Here is a 17,388-nt window from a genome sequence, read left to right on the forward strand (position 1 = left end):
GCTGGAAAATAGAGTAGAGTAGAGTAGAGTAGAGTAGAGTAGAGTAGAGTAGAGATGAGATTATGATGGAATGGAGGGGAGGGGAGGGGAGGGGAAAGGAAGGGAACAAAACAGAACAGAATTTTTAGAATGTCAATCCTTCTAAAATGCAGGATTATATGGACCAATGCAGTCTTAAATCCTGAATATATCTTGCATTTCTCTGGTTCCTGGGACTCATCCAAGCACCATATGCATAAATTTCTAGGGTGGGTATGATCATTCCTTCACCCATGAAAGAAAATAACTATAAAAAAACAGAGTATTTGAGTATTTATGTCAAGAATGCATGGCTATTTTTCAAGTTGTTGTTCTAGTACCAGGCTAGAATTTACAATCCAAAAAGTAAATAACATCAGGGCAACGTTGTGGCTGATATGATGACAAAATTAGATTTAATCACATTTGAATCTAAATTAGCAAATCAAGTTAATATAATTATTCCTCATGTATTTAAAAATGTTCCACTTTGCTCAAAGGGAAAATTAGAATTTGGTGGCAACTTTTGAAGGGCTACAGCTTAAGGTTTTGCAAGACCTTTTGACCTCCAATTGTGGACTCTCAGTTTATGCATTGGAACCAAATAATGTTTGTCATAGGTCAAACCAGGGATGGTGAGTTGTGCAACTACAGTTCTTCTGCTGTCAATGAGGGATAAAAAGTTTGCACTCTTTCATATAAAAATGAGCATAGAAATCAAAAGTTGCACAGGAAGTTTGTGTTCTCAATTTGACAGCTTGCAATGTGCAAATACTTATTATGTTGTATGGAGGTATATTTAGCTGTGTGAACCTGCACTGGAGCAAACTTCAACACACATTATTTGATTTTTAGAAGTCTGTGTGGTTGTATTAGTGCCATTTTTCATTTTACTCAGGACAATTCTGGCTTGTGTTATTTGAGCATGCAAGGGCTACTGTATAACTTTAAGCATTCCTTCATAGATTAAATTCACATGTCAAGATGAAGAGTGTAGCTATTTTACTAGATGGAGGGAGCTTTGTGTCTTTTTAATGCAGAGAAATATTCAGAAATATGTTTTTTAAGATGAGATAGCAGTCTCTCTGCTTCTGCTGTCTCCTGCATAACTTATAAAAAGCCAGAGCAAACATATTTCTAAATCACTTCTATGATTTATAGGTATCCTTTGGCAGTTCTCTCTCATTCTTCACATCTACAACAAATTGCAGTTCCTGCTGTTTTGAGACAGCTTAAATTCACTTTTGTGGTCTGTGGCTCTCCAAATATCATGGGACCCAAATCTTTCCAAGTTGTCTCAGTTAGTTTGGACAAAGGTCAGAGATGACACAACTTTTAATGCAAAATATCTGAAGATCCTTAATTGGGGAAGACAGTCCTACACAGTTAAACTGATTTAAGGGGATTTATTTCTGCAGGGGAAATATGATCCGAGTGGCAGGTACATGAGTAAAACGATAAAATACAACCCCAAAAAATTTTCAGAGGAAGAAGGCCAAATGTTTTAGAGTGCTTTTATTTTGGGTGGGTTTGTCGTGTAGTTCCTTATACATTTTCATGTTGGCTTTCCCAGATACATTCATTCATTCATTCATTCATTCATTCATTCATATATATATATATATATATGTATATGTATATGTATATGTATATATTATATAAAAGATATATATATCTTTGGTTATTCAGGTTTTCTCCCATATAAAATTGGAAGTATCTAGGCGACGTTTTGATGAAGTCTCATTCATCATCTTCAGGCTTGTGTCTTCGGCTTTGTGCTTCTCGGAGTAATGTGAGCTTGCAGCTGCTTCTTCCTTTTAACTGCTAGTGGGGGTGTGTTCTCATTGGTTGGGGGTTTGGCTGTGTTCTGATTGGGTGGGGGGCTTGGCTGTGTTCTGATTGGCTGGGGGGTGTGTGCTGTTCAGGTGGGAGCTTGGTTGTGCTCAGGTTGGTCTTAGTTGCTGGGGGATTTGAGTTGGTGAGCTGTGATCCTGTTGTTTGGCTTCACGTTCGTGGTCGTGCCACATCTTCATGGTGGGCGTCAAACCCAACTAACCAAAGATCCACATACAAATACCCGCGAAAACCTCAGAAAACACACACACACACACACACACACACACACACACACACATATATAGTATTCAGCTTTGTTCGAGTATTTTCCCACGTCATTGTAGTTGTGCTTTTAAAGTTGTAGCAACGTTTCGGCAGAATCTCATCTGCCATCATCAGGCTTCTGTATTGTACAATACAGAAGCCTGATGATGGCAGATGAGATTCTTCCAAAACGTTGCTACAACTTTAAAAGCACAACTACAATGATGTGGGAAAATACTCAAACAAAGCTGAATACCATACATGTAAGTACCCGCGAAAACTTAAGAATATATATACATACATCTACATCTACATCTACATATATGTTATGACTCCCCTTCAAAATTCAAACGAACAAAACAGAAAGCAGCTGTTTCACAATTAAATCAAACGGAAAGAAGTCTTACAAGATAACGGCTGGCAGAAACCACAGCATAAATCTTTACTCTGTCCGGCAAACCAGTCCTGGCAATAAATCTCCAGTCTCAGAGATTCTTGCTGTAACGTCCTCACTCAAATAGTCATTTTGTTCCTGGCAAAATGTACCAGCCCAGCTGTGTCCTTTTATACTCATTGAGGCAACGTGCTAATTTACTGACTCGCTCTCCTCATTCGCTCCAGCTGATGTTGCCTTTTCAACCGTCTTCTATTTTTTACATTTAACCACAAATTTTCCAAGTTCTTATCTCCACTAGAAGACTCTCTCAAAACTTCCCTGTCAGCCATTCCCGGCTGTTGATCAGATAAGGAACCAGAGGAGGTCAAAGGTCCTGACAATTCTAATACATCAGGTCTGTCGTCCTTTATCACGTCCATCTCCTCATCCTGGTTATCAGTCCAATCACTAAGCCAGGCCGGCTCATATTTTTCTGCCATGACCTCTTCACTTGAACTCATATCAGTCACAGGAGCTGAATCCAAGCCCGGAGCCACAACACATATACATATACATATACATATACACATATACACATACATACATACATACATACATACATACATACATACATATATATATATATATATACTGTGACCACAAAATGCCTTTAACCCCTCAGGTATCAACTCAAAATGCATTTAACCTGACAGGTTGCGTTTGTAACTATTATGCTTGATTAGTTGTCACAATGGAGCTTTTTTCCAAAGTGCATTGGACTGTGTTTTTTCCTTATTTGTTGAAGACATTTTGCATCTCCTCCAAGAAGCTTCTTCAGTTCCTCAGAAGTGAAATTTCTTCAAGGAAAAAACAAAGTCCAGTTGCCTTTGGAAAAAAAGCACCTCTGGGACAACCATGACCTGGATGATTGAGAATCTGCATAGATGCTTGGCTTAATTGTTTATTTATGGATAAGAGCTAAGGTTGCCTCCTTAATTCACACCTCCTAGTGATTTCATCCCATAATTTCCATGAGCAAGACCTCCTGTAGGGTTGGAGTCCTTATTTTAGTAGAGGGTTCTTTTACATCAGGGGTCCCCAAACTCGGCCACTTTAAGACTTGTGGACTTCAACTCCTAGAATTCTGGGAGTTGAAGTCCACAAGTCTTAAAGTTGCCAAATTTGGAAACCTCTGTTTTACATTTTAGATTTCAGTTTTCTTCTAAGACCGAGCAGGGACTAAGGTGATCCCATAGATGTTGTTGAACTACAACTCCCATCTCACATGACCGGTCATGGAACTAGTAAAAATTGTATTTTGACAACATGTGGAGACATTAAAAGTTCTTTGTTTTTAAAATGATGTATCCAAAGTAAGTATCCAAGTGCAGATGATTCGCTTCAAATCAAATAAGTCAAGGCATTAGCAGGTATATGAACTCTGCTAGGCAATTCAGAAATGCCTGCAGTCTAATTCTCCCTAATGTTTGAGAAATGTTATCAGGATCTTTGCAGTAAATCAAAATAGGAGGTAATTCTCAGTTGTAACCATCCAATGCTTCCTAAATGTGATGGGTCTGTCTTTAACCATGTGCAAGTCTACACTTTTGATCAACTCTATTGTCTATCATAATTCTCTAATGAGGGGAAGAAAATCTTGTTCACCATCCTTTATGTGGATGCATCTTCCATTGATCTGTATGGTTCGGTGAGTTGGCCCACCGTGATTTTTCACAATGTCTGGAAATCAAAGTGTTGCCAAATCCCGTTGAGTTCTAAAGTGTTGGGTAGGCGAAGAGAGAAACAAGGGCAATTTGACCAAACCTCTCTGTTGATCATGAAGTTTCTTCAAAGTGAGAAAATGAAGTACATTGAATTCCCCACAAAAACAGACAACTGGACAATGATTTGTCTACGTCCCCCCTCTTTCTTTCTCCTGTTCATTCTTTCACTGGACACAGGCTGGGCTTGTTTGCTGGACAATCACTCACCAGGTAGAAGATCAGGGAAAGATTGCTTTGCTGGATTGATGGATGGATCAGTTGATGGATCTTCTAGTTGGAATAAAATATGTACAGTAAATGGTCCTTTTTTCATCATGTGAACAAAGCTGATTAATGAATCCATAGCAATAGAAGTGAGCTTCTTGACCCCTTAAGAGTGACATCATCTAAGGTGATGTACCCATACATAAGAAGTTGAATGAAAGCATAACTTAAGCTACATTCAGGGACTGTATTGTAGGTGTCCCCCTCTGAGGACTCAATTGTATTCTTGTCCTTGATCTTTGCTTCTGGCTGTTTTCCAGTGTTGCCTTTTTGCTGAGAATCTTGTATGAACATGAGATTTCAGTGAGAAAAACAAATGTCCCAGTAAGACTCCGAGATCCCCCTTTCCACAGGCTGTTTAATTTTTTCTATCATTTACAAAAATAAGCAGTGTAGCATTCAATAGTACAATTTTTCATCTAAGCTGGAACACACAGACAACTCCTGAGGTGTAATCTCTGGAAGAGCTCCATCTTCAGTTGCTGCTGAATGCCAGAGAGTCCTTCATGTTCTAGTTATATTCAAGTATAAATGGCAAAAAGCCAAAAAGACATATTTTCTATGTGTTGCAATGCAACTTTTTCCCCCTCCCCAATTTTGTAGTCATGTAGACAAATATAGGCACGTCAACCATTGAGAAGACTCTCTTTAGAGTGCAATTCTCCTTTGCCTGCTTTCGCCCTCCCCCCGTATATTATTCATCCAATAATCAAGGCAGATTACATCAGCTAAGAAAACACCAAATGCCAATAAAGTAGTATTATAATGGAAGCTGAATTTACAAACCTCTTTGCAATGGATGTCAGATACACTAGAAATGGTATCCCTTGAATTTACTGTAGTGTAGTTCATGCTGTTTACATAATGAAATGATTATGATTAAGAGCCATGGTGGCACAGTGGTTAGGATGCAGTATTGCAGGCTAATTCTACCAATTGCCAGCAGTTCGATCCTGACCGGTTCAAGGTTGACACACAGCCTTCCGTCCTTCCAAGGTCAGTAAAAAGAGGACCCAGATTTGCAATATGCTTACTCTGCTAGAGAGGGCTTAAAGCACTGTGAAGCGGTATATAAGTCTAAGAGCTATTGCTATTGTGAAAATAATGCCAGTGATGTCGTTTTTAGTATTTACATAAAGACATCACCACTGATAATGTACTCACTCATTTACTGGACATTCAGCAATAATGGACCACTTCCTCCAATGGGCCTATTAAAACACGGCTTCATTGCAAATACATTCAAATCAGAGTCAAAATCGAACATGAAAATGAATAAAAACAATCAAAAGTTTGGGAGATCTAAGTTTTTACTGAATTTCTGCATATTGAGAGAGTGGGAGCCAAGGTCTGGTCCTCCCCCAATGAATGGGCTACCCAGAAAAAAAAAACCTTTCTCACACACCCAATTATTAATTATTATTTTTCAGATTCATTGCCCTGCTGAGAGTCAAGTCAACTGCTCAGTATTTTAGGCTTTTATAGATCTTTACCACTTGTCCCAAAGGTGCTTTTTTTTCCAACTGGACTTCCTGTGTTTTTTTTCCCCTTTGAAAACATTTCGCCTCTCATCCTAGAAGCTTCTTCAGTTCTAACTCTTCTTGGATGAGAAGCTAAACATTTTCAAAGAGAAAAAAAAAACCAAGAAAACTCAGTTGCCTTTTTAAAATAAATAAATAAATCACCTTTTGGACAACACAACCTGGATCATTGAGATTCTCCATAAACATCAATGCCACTTCCTTTCATTGTGCCCAACAGACAATGAGCTGCTGGATGCAGAATGTTGATAGGATGACTCTACCCAGTAGCTGGCAATAATCAAGCAACCACATTTTGCCCCAATTCTATCTAAAACCCAACTCTCTCTGTTGTCCTCTGCTTTCTTTTGCCACTTTGCTTCCCAATGCAATGGTCAAGTGGGGTGGGAAGGCCCCCAACACTTGCAGGGATGATGATGGCTTCAAACAGATTTGGTCTGTTCCCCCACTCTCCTGCCTCTCACTCCCCTGGCCTCTGCCATCGGTATCAGAAGCAGTGCTTATTTTCTTAATCTGGAGATAAGCGTGATGATGCAAGGAAGAGCTGCCGTTGAGCCCTGGAATGGTAACTGCCCGAGCTTCCTGGTTGCACTTTGCTGGTAGAGTGGAGCTTAAAGCCAGAGAATCAGATTCTGAGCGTGGCTTTGCATCTCCCTGTTTGCTGGGAACATAAGCGCAGGGGCAAGGACAGGAGTGGGGCTGGGTGCCTTATGAGGACTTTGCTTACAAGGTGGAAAGAAAGTGGGGAGAGGAGAGGGTTAGGGGTGGGGAGAGGAACACTCACTCCATTTCTGCAGTGAACACAGATGGAGGCCTGCCAGAAGCACGCCCCATCCCTTTGAGGGTCTAGGAAGTTCCAGGGATTTGCTGTGCTAATTTCCCATAGTGGTTTATCCCGAAAGAAAAACCACCTCCAATCTAGGAGGATTTACCCCTCCTAAAATCCTCCCCTCACACAAAAAAAGCCCCAGATAGAAAAAAGGCAAGGCACCTGCTTCTATCACCATATTATTTTTTAAAGTGTTTTTTTCAGGTAAACATTGTGTTTCTTTGAAGGCCATTAACAGAATGTCCTTTGAATTCTTCCTTTGCTTCCTCCCAAGCTGTACGATCTGATTTTTAAAATTAAAAACCCAATGCCCTTCAATTTAAAGCAGAATGAAGTGATTTTTGCATGGGTTACACATGCAAAATCTTTTGTGAGCCAAAGGTTTGCGGTGTATGAGCCAAGGCTGCATGTTTTCCTGGTTGTCTGCGGAGATACTCCGTCATCCAGGTGATGGTTATCCCAAAGGTGCTTTTTTTTTTCAAGAGGCAACTGGACTTTCTGCTTTTTCTTTTTGAAGACATTTCTCATCCAAGAAGGTATTACAAGATGGCATTATAAGAATAAAGGGTGAGAAAACCAACTCCAACGTTTTCCATCGACAAAAAGAGAAAAACATATGAAATATTAGCCTTGCTTGTATGTAACCAGTGTGCTTGGCAGCCAAATCTAGACCCTTCGTATTAAAAATGTTCTTACTCAGGTCTAGCACCATGCAGTACATGGGTGGGGTGTCACTGCACAATTTATTTTTGTTTCTGGTAAAGCAACGAGGAGATGCCTAGTGTTATAGCATTACTCATAAGATGCACGCAAAATGGAAATTGCAGGAAAACGGTAGAAGATAGAGAAAGAGAAAGATTTGTAACACAGCATCTCTACTATTTTAAAACCCTGTTTAAGACACAATGGCCCATCTCTTTATCTCCATCTCTCTCTCTTTGCTGTTGCATTCACAAATGGGGGGTCGGTTAAAAAAAAGAAAAAAGAAAACCCAGCAGCCGCCATAAGTCACAGGGTGTTGTGTCTGCAAATATAAAGCAACTTAAGGTGTGTGTTTTTCTATTGTTCGAAAGCAGGCAGCCTTGCCAAGAAAAAACAGTCGTTCCTGTTCCCTCCCGCCCCCCACTAATCAGCCCCAAAGCAACAGGGGGAAAACGGTTGCCTGATTTAATTCAAAGCACATGCTGCCAATTGGAGCTTCATCCTCTAATCTTCCAAATTGGAATTCAGCCAGTAGATTTGCATCAGGTGAATGCCCTGGTGCAGGGTGGGGGGAGATGGGCCCTTCCATGCCTCAAAAACCAGGCACGCCATGCTTGGATCAGAGCAGGGTGAGGCTCCCCCCTCCTCCCTGTTAGTTTTCTGTCAGGGCCGCAAACACCGCCTTTGTGACTGAACTTGCTCTCTGAAAGGATTGTTAGGAAGTTTCCTGCCTGGCTCACTAGCCACCTTCCTTCTTTATGAATTGTGGGCCTCCCCTCTGCCTTGCAAAAAGCAAGCCAAGGTGTTCGCATCCAACTGACTCATAGGAAAATTCCAATAAAGAGGAACACAGACAGACCACAAACAATAACGCTTGCTTAAAAGATTCAGAGGTTTATTTCATGAGCAATTTGAAACATGAATAGCCATCATAACATTACTTATAGTAATAACCTATTCAGTGGTGGGATTCAGTTTTTTTTTTTACTACTGGTTCTGTGGGCATGGCTTGGTGAGCGTGGCTTGATGGGCTGTAAAATCTCCATTCCCTCCCCACCCTACTAACCTGCTTTCCAGCTCCGTTCTCCTGTACAGGGCAACCAAAGAAGACCCAGCCGATCAGCTGGGACTCAAGGGGAGGCAAAGAATAGATGGGGGCAGGGCCAGTCAGAAGTGGTATTGGCCGATTCTCTGAACTAGTCAAAATTTCCACTACTGCTTCTCCAGAGCTGGTCAGAACTGACTGAATACCCACTTCTGAACCCATTGCAATGAAGTCCGGAGACAATAGCTAGGTCCAGCGAGGAATAGCTGTGGCCAGTGGCTCCAAACTCATCCCCAGACATTCTTTTTATACTTTTCTGCACTCATTTCACAACTTATTATTGTTCCTGACAGTTATTTTTTCTTCCTGACATTTTCCACATATACCCGTGTACATCTCAAACCTCTATCCACCAGCTACTTTCAGTTCCTTATGTCTCGTGGTTTCATCCTTCTATGTCCAAATATATTTATACTTTGCAAAAATTGTGTTTCACAATTAGCCATGGCTCAGCAGGATTACAAATAGTTCTGGTACATTTTGAAATCATCCTATCTAAAACTTTGGTTCATGTCTCTGTATTCTGGGGCTTGCTGTCATCCAAAAGGCCTTATTGAATCTGATAGATCAATAGCCTGTATTTTTGTTTCTCACTTGACGAACGAACAGGATGAAATACAGATCCAGGGGGAAGAGACTAATGTAAGTTGAAAACAGCTCTCTGAAAACCGGGCCCAGAATTTTTAAAAGCAACTGAATTGCATCATGAAAGGATTGGGGGTGGAGGAGAGAGAGGGAGGAGGGGGTTTGGGGGCGGAATTGTGCATGTCTTCCCTCCTGGCGTTCCATCGTCTCCTTCCAGCCATAATCAAGTCATCTCGTTTATTACGCAAGTTGTTCAGGGAGGAAGCCAAGTTTCGTTAGGATTATGGGAGAAAGGAAGAATGGCTTAGCTCGATGAAACCAAAGGCTTGTCTGTGATCCGGCACCGTTCCAACAGCGGCTATTCAAATGCCTCTAACAAGCTCCCATGGCTGCAGAATGCATTCTTTGGGTTTTGTCCTCATTCAGAAGGAAACAGCCCCGAAAATGGAAGCTTAATTGAGCAACCAGGTCTGGCCAGCAGCTTGTTAGCCCTATCACCTGTTAAAGCATCCAATCATAACATGCCTGAATAATAGCATTTAATGCTTGGCCACCCGAACCTGTGAATGGACTGTGGGAAAGCATTGTGTTCGAGAGAATTCAAAAGTCCCATTGGGTTGTGTTTGGGCCTGCGTGGAGCTCCTAAGCAAGCTGCATCTGGCCATGTAATTGTCACGAGGGTGGGGATTTGGGGGGAGGGCATGAAAGAGTTCCATAGCTAGCTCTGATCCAATGCTTCTATTAACCTTCCTTCGCCTCCGACCATTTTAAGTTTTCTTCTCCCTGCAGGATTTCCTCTATCAACCTCTCAACCATCTTGGGGCCTTTTTTACCTTCCTTCCAAATGATCTCCCAGGAATTGCACTGTTTTTAAAGGAGGCTGCGGTGCTTTTAAAGGAGGCTGCTGTGCTTTATTCCTTCCTAGGAAAAAAAAATGTCATCCTCTCGCTGCTGTCCCAAGGGTCCAGCTTCTGTTGGTGTGCGCAGTTTAGCATACTTTGCATGCTGCCTTATTGGCAGTGATGTCCAGGATACAAAGACTTGGTCCATGGGGGGCAAATGCTCTCCTTGGGATTTTCCCAGCAGCTCCAAGCTCCTGCTGCCCCGGTCTTCCTCCTTTCCTTTTTGCAAAGAGGCTGAGCTGAGCATGGTTGCTAGGGAGCTGGGAAGTGAAATGGAGACTCGCAAGGGAACAGCCCGTCCTGTCAACATGTCTCAGCTAAACCATCGGCCGAGGAACTGTACAGCTGGGTGCGGGCTTCTCTCGCTTCTTGTCTGGAGCCTGGGAATAGCCCAGGCCTTTGAGGTTCAAGGGCAAACTTGCTATTCATTCGTTGGAGTCCTTGACATTCCTCCTCTGCCTCTTCTCTCCTCTTTTCTAGCTTGTCTAGGCATGTAAATTCCCCCTAGGGAGACATTCCTGGGTGCCCCTGCTGAAACCACTCCCTCTTCTTTGGCCCCCTTCCCCTCCCATACACAAGCTGTCCCCCTCCCCAGAAGATGCTGAAGTGGGAGAGTAGATGAACAATGACCCAAGTGAAGGCTATTCAGACAAGGAGGCCCAGATCGCTTGTCTCTTGCCTCTGGCTTTCCCCTTTTCTGCATTCGCAGCCTCTCCCTGGAACCTTCTGTTCACCGACCCTTGTTTCCCAAAGCACCTCTGCTGGAAAGAGATTAGGGGCTCATTTAACTTGGGGATGGTTGATTTCCTCATTGTTTGGATGACGGTGGGAAATCGTAATTTACGATAAAGGGAAAAAATAGGAAGCGGCCCAGAATCACTGGGTTGAATGGGGCGGCAATGGAAATTGAATAAATAAAAATTAAAACGGAAATAAAAATAAAAATCCAGCTGCCTCAACCCTCCTTGGTCTCAGGGGGTTCTTTGAAAGAAACTTGCTCCTGAGAAGAAATAGCCATTGCTGCTTAACCGTGGCCTTAACTCTGGATCAGTGAAACAGCTAATAAAAAAAATCTTTCCTGCTGGTGTGGACACATATATAACTCCTGATCATAGCTTTTTGAGATCTCTTGTTTTTCTTTAGAATAGAATATTTCCCAGGGATATTTTTTTTTAGGACTGGGGATGCTTTATATTTATTGTAAGGCAAATACCATGTTCTGCTGGCTTAAGGCATTTGTCTGTCTGCCTGCCTGCCTCCCTGCTTATCTGTCTGTCTGTCTGTCTATCTATCTATCTATCTATCTATCTATCTATCTATCTATCTATCATCTATCTATCATCTATCTATCTAATCTATCATCTATCTTTCTTTCTGTCTATTTTTCTATCTCTATCGTTTATCTACCTAACGATCTATCTATCTATCTATCTATCTATCTATCTATCTATCTATCTATCTATCTATCTATCATCTCCATCCATCCATAAATAATTTTCTCCCCACCCCTCCCCCTGGCCCCAGGAGCAAAGGAGGTACAATCTGTGTTGAGTTAGAGAGAATGCAGCTTTTGCACTCATTGGAGTTGGAAGTCTGGAGCAACAGAAAAGAGCATGAAAAGCACTGATTTGCATAAATAACATGTGTTTCCACATTAAAAAAAGAAGCAGTGGAGGGGGCGGGGAGTTGCAGAGGACAGAGGAAGAAAGATATCAGGGGCCAGTAAAATTGAATTGAGGCTGGAGAGAAAATAATGGGAGCAGGGGTAGAGAGAGAAAGCAAAGGAGGACTGGGAGGGAAAATGGTCAGTGTGAAAGAGGGTTTTGCTAAGTAACACCCTGGTGAGATTAAATTGTCCAGAAAGTTTGCTCCCTGTGTGTCGATGAAACGGTTGATGGGGTGAGGCGAGGGAGGAGGGGCAGGTCCCTCCTACCAGAGACCATGAATAGAAAATGGGCAAAGGGAAAAGAATCCGATTAGGCAGAAGAAGAAAAACCCTGACATTTTACTTTATTATTGGAAGGAGTTGTCAGGGGAAGCACTTTTCAATCAGAACTTCCACACTGATCCATTTCCTTTCCAAAGAAATGTGAATTGTAGCAGAGTGAGGCAGTTGCTATGGAATAACAATGATACTAATAACCCTGGTTCTCTGTGAGGCTATAGATGGAAGGCAATAGACCATTCACTTCAATTATTTACCCTACTTTTAAAAAATAGAAATGTCATATCAGTCCTAGTTCTTTCTATCCCACCTCAGGGAGATTATTCGGCAGAGGGTAGCTTGCATAGCTGGGCTTGTGCAGTTGGATGCTAAACTAAAGTAAAATTTGGTAGTGTGTGGTTCCTGATGTTAGCCTAACATGGGAAGTTGAATAAATGTCTTAAAAGAAACTTTGGTAAGCTATTTCTATATTGTTGCCAAAGAAAATTACATGGACATGTTTAGGGGATAATGATGAATTAGCCAAGATTTAGAGGAAATTTTATTGTTACTATGTTAGTCTGTGGTTCACTTGTGAGAAGCACACCATTGCGTTTGGCCATAACATTGTTCGTTGCTTGTGCATAACATGTCACGCAAAATCCCAAAGTGTCTTTTTAAGAAACTTGTGCATATCCAAATTTTTATACTGCTGTAAGATTTCACAAGCATCTAATTGAATCACATGAATAATTACTATTTTTGTTTCTTTTATTTTTGTTATAGATTTGCGAGAAGGGGAAATTCAAGAACTTGGAAATGATGATGTCTCAACCAGATATGCTACAGATGAAAGCACCTTTCTCTTTTTTTTCCACCATATGGACCTGTGGTTGATTTTAACCAACCTCTCTTCAAGATGACTTGCACAGAAAATGTTTTGAGACAGCAGGCCATCCATTTTCTGCTTTGCCTACTCTCTGGCTGAGTAAAGTGGATTTTTCATTCTTCACCTGTCCACTTTTCTTGTTTTGATCATCAAGAAAAATGGAAATTTTCTTAAAACTGTTTGGAGAAGGTGGAGATGGAGGAGGAGGAGAAGGATGAGGAAGATGAAGATGAAGATGAAGAAGAAGAAGAAGAAGAAGAAGAAGAAGAAGAAGAAGAAGAAGAAGAAGAAGAAGAAGAAGAGAAGGAGGAGGAGGAGGAGGAAGAAGTACTCTTGTTATTTGTTCTTTAAAGTTGTCATTGGTTGTGCCTGTTTACATATTGTGTTATAGCGTGCTGTGGCTGGTTTGCAAGATTGTGTGAGATAAGCCACTATAATTTAGTTAAAAATTTATATAACCAGGCATACATTTTAGCCTGTATGATAGACATTGATAATTCCATTTGATTATTCAAAAGTAAGTTGGTTTGGTTGGGCTCATATACTAAAGCAAGCAATAATGTTTGGTTTGCTTTGTCAGTTAAGTGTACTCAACCAACTATATTTAATGGAATTTAATAGGGGTTTTGTTTTCCCATGAGACTCATTTGTAATAATTTTGATTGGTAAGGGTTACTCCTTATTTTCTTAGAGTCCACATTAACCCTAATGGAATTATGAAATCATGTTTTTGCAAGACAGTTGGACACAACTGTCAATTCTGATGAGTTTTAATGGGGAATTAGACACATATCATGGAGAATAATAATCATGAACTACTTGATCTTTATGATTTGCTGAATGTCTGTGCAAGTCAGGTTAAATCCAATATGAATCATCAGTTCAAGAAATTAATCTAATATGTACATTCAAATTGGATCCTCAAATGGGATTAATTCATAACCACCCGAAGTCACCTTATAGGAGCTATGGACAGCATAAAAATTAATAAAAATAAATAAAATGGGAGAAAACCATTTCTGAACATGTACAAGAATTTATGACTCATTGGGATTCATTTAGAACATCAAAGTTGACCATTCAATTCTCCTGACTGAACGTGTTCGCAGGCTTAATTTCTATGGCTAATTTTGTTTTCAGCCTTTCCCAGAAGAGTTTATGGCACCTTAAAGATTGCCATATTTTATGATGCCACACTGACTGTGGTCTGGGAAAGCACATGAGGATTTTGGTCATGAGGATTATAAGTCTTCTACAGAATGAGAGGCAGACTACCCTTAAATAATATTATTTGGGAACCACAGGTGGCACAATGTTATGTGCTGGTTGTGTGTTTCCCCTGTGTTTCTTGTGTGTTTCACCATGGAAATAAGATTGGTGTGCACCAACCCAGCAAAAGTCTAGAACATCAGAGTTGGAAGGGACCTTGGAGGTCTTCTAGTCCAACCCCTGCTCAAGCAGGAGACCCAGTACCATTCCAGAAAAGTGGCTGTCCAATATCTTCTTAAAAGCCTCCAGTGATGAAGCAGCCACAACTTCTAAAGGTTCCACTGGTTAATTGTTCTCACTGTCAGGAAATTTTTCCTTAGATCTAGGTTGCTTCTTGGTTCCATTTGTGGCTTCTTGTCTTGCTTTCTGGTGCTTTGGAAAATAAGTTGGCCCCTTCTTCTTTGTGGCAGCCCCTTGAGTATTGGAACACTGTCATGTCACCCCTAGTCCTTCTTTTTATTCTGGTTTGGCTCTGCAGCCCAACAAGACAGACACAGACTTCAGAGGATAATTAGGACTGCAGAAAAAACATTTGCTACCAACCTGCCTTCCATTGAGGACCTATACACTGCACGAGTCAAAAAGAGGGCTGTGAAGATATTTACAGACCCTTCACATCCTGGATATAAATTGTTTCAACTCCTATAGAGCACTGCACACCAGAGCAACTAGACACAAGAACAGCTTTTCCCCCCAAATGCCATCACTCTGCCAAACAAATAATTCCCTCAATACTGTCAAATTATTTACTAAGTCTGCATTACTATTACTATTAATCTTCTTATCACTCCTTATCACCCATCCCCTCCCACTTGTGACTGTATGACTGTAAGTTTGTTGCTTGCATCCTTACAATTTATATTGACTGTTTCCTAGTACATATGTTTACTTATTGTACCCTATGACTATCATTAAGTGTTGTACCTGATGATTCTTGACAGATGTATCTTTACTTTTTATGTACACTGAGAGCTTATGCACCAAGACAAATTCCTTGTGTGTCTAATCACACTTGGCCAATAAAGAATTCACTCATTCACTCACTCACTCACTCACTCACTCATTCTACATGATTCTAAATTACTTAGTTTCGGATAATAAGTGGGATATTGCCTCCATGGGGTATTGGAATTCAGCTAGGATCCGCTCACCTAGCATCAGTATTTAGACAAGAATAAAGCTCTGTCTTACTATTGTTTCAATTATACAGTGGATCCAGTATGTTGTTTTTAAAATGTTCCAGCTTTAAAATAATGTCATTGAGGATACTGGTGGTATCGAGGCCTACTTTGCACACAGCTTTCATGTATTATGGTGTTAATGAAAAGTAGATAATAACATTTCATAAAAAAGAACTACATGTAAAGAAGGTTACTATCTGGGGAATCCACTGGTTTGTTCCAAGGCTTATGTCGCAACGAATGGTGGTGAAGCATTTCTGGCAGTCTAAACCAATTCAGGAATTCTAAGCTGCAATATTATATCCACTTATCTGGAAGAAATCCTCACGGAATATGGTATATAATATGATGTATATCTAAGCACACATAGGATTTGAAAGTCTTTTGCTTTCAGCAAGGTTTTGGGATTCCTGCATTTCTACTTTTGACTCAGTTCCCTGTAGATTTGGGCTTCGTGCCTCTCTTTGATGTGTATTTGTTTTGAAATAAAAATTACTGTTTGATTTTACATCATTTTCTTGCTGTCATTGGCTCTTGGGATACCTCCATTTGGAATGAGAAAGTAGATTTATTCTATTGATCACTGCTACTTTGTTCTTCAGCTTAAAAAGTTGCCAAGAGAATTTACCAATCAATAAAACCAAAGTCTCTTTCTTTGGGGTTATGAACTAAAAATGTGAGCTATAGAAAGGCAGGAAAACTCCTGCAATGCTTCATGTTAAAGTCAACTCTAACTTGCTTTCCTTTATATTCTATAGCGTTTTGCCACTCCATTCATCAAAGCTTCCAGATAAGATCATACCACATATTTTTAAAAAGCAATATATGCAAAGAAGTTCTTATTGGCAGCAATGAACATTTGTTGCGAGGAATCAAAATTGTCTCCATAATTTTAAAAGTGTCTATGAATACTAACAAATATACCTGTTTGGAGGAAGATGTTGACAATGATACTTATTTTAATAATAAAACCTTTCCCTGTTTTCACTATCTGTGCTGTTCATTTTAATATCTTATTTAGTCAATAAGACGAATGAAAATAAAAGCAGTTTGGGTTTGGGTTTTCTTTCTTTGACAACATTTTTGGTTCCCACCAAAGAAATGTGCCACCAGAGACAGGCTTTGGAATAAAGATCCAGATCCTATTCAGCAAATGGGCAGGAGGTCAGCCAAACAGAGCAATGCTGACTTTATTCCATTTTTAAGTAAGATTTTTATCATTTGGGGCAGCAGTGGGCACATAGCTAGGAAAACAGGAGTCTAAAATTTACAAAACTGCTTTTTTCCTAAATGGTCGCACAAATTCAGAAGATTCTCAATGGCTTTGCATTTGCACCAGGCTGTGGAAGCCTTTGGTGTTGGGTTGAGAGATTCCTGCAGCTTCAAGCTGAGTGAGCAATTAGATCAATTCTACTTCCTCTATTCTATGCATGTGGGAGAGAAATGCATTCACTTTGTAGTGGACATGCAGAAACAAGCTATTTCCCCGAGACTGGTATATTGTGACTGCTGACAATCTGGCAACTGTGTTTGTGAACCATCTCTCTCTCTCTCTCTCTCTCTCTCTCTCTCTCTCTCTCTCTCTCTCTCTCTCTCTCTCTCTCGTCAGCCTGTATACATTGGCAGGTTAATGTGAGTTGAATGGCAAGTGTGCATAAATACGGACCCATTGTCTGTATTCACCACAAGGGGATGGGGAATCTACACATATTAGCAGCCTGAATAGAAGAAGCTGTGTACATTGTCTGGTCAGTATGCAAGTGAGGCTGGAGGAGGGTGGGAGGGTTTTCGCACCCTCACTAGGAAAAGGGGCATTATGGGACGAGTAAGTCTAAGAAATATCCTTTCTACAAGGTGCCATTTGTTCATTGCATTCTATCATGATCATAATATGTACACAGGGTTGGTTGTGATGTAAA

At 40.6% G+C, this 17,388-nt stretch overlaps 1 long non-coding RNA gene across 1 annotated transcript in view; it reads left to right on the top strand.

The window, feature by feature from the left end:
• LOC148124724 (uncharacterized) overlaps positions 1 to 15,977 on the top strand; it is a 62,099-nt gene extending 46,122 nt beyond the window's left edge. The window contains exon 3 of the long non-coding RNA XR_015745107.1: positions 12,917 to 15,977. This is a non-coding gene — a long non-coding RNA (uncharacterized LOC148124724). The remainder of the gene's footprint in view (positions 1 to 12,916) is intronic.
• Positions 15,978 to 17,388: the final 1,411 nt, after the last annotated feature.

The sequence above is a fragment of the Pseudonaja textilis genome, chromosome 13, assembly GCF_049901715.1.
Source record: "Pseudonaja textilis isolate UNSWEBS1 chromosome 13, rPseTex1.2, whole genome shotgun sequence".
Classification (NCBI taxonomy): domain Eukaryota; kingdom Metazoa; phylum Chordata; class Lepidosauria; order Squamata; family Elapidae; genus Pseudonaja; species Pseudonaja textilis.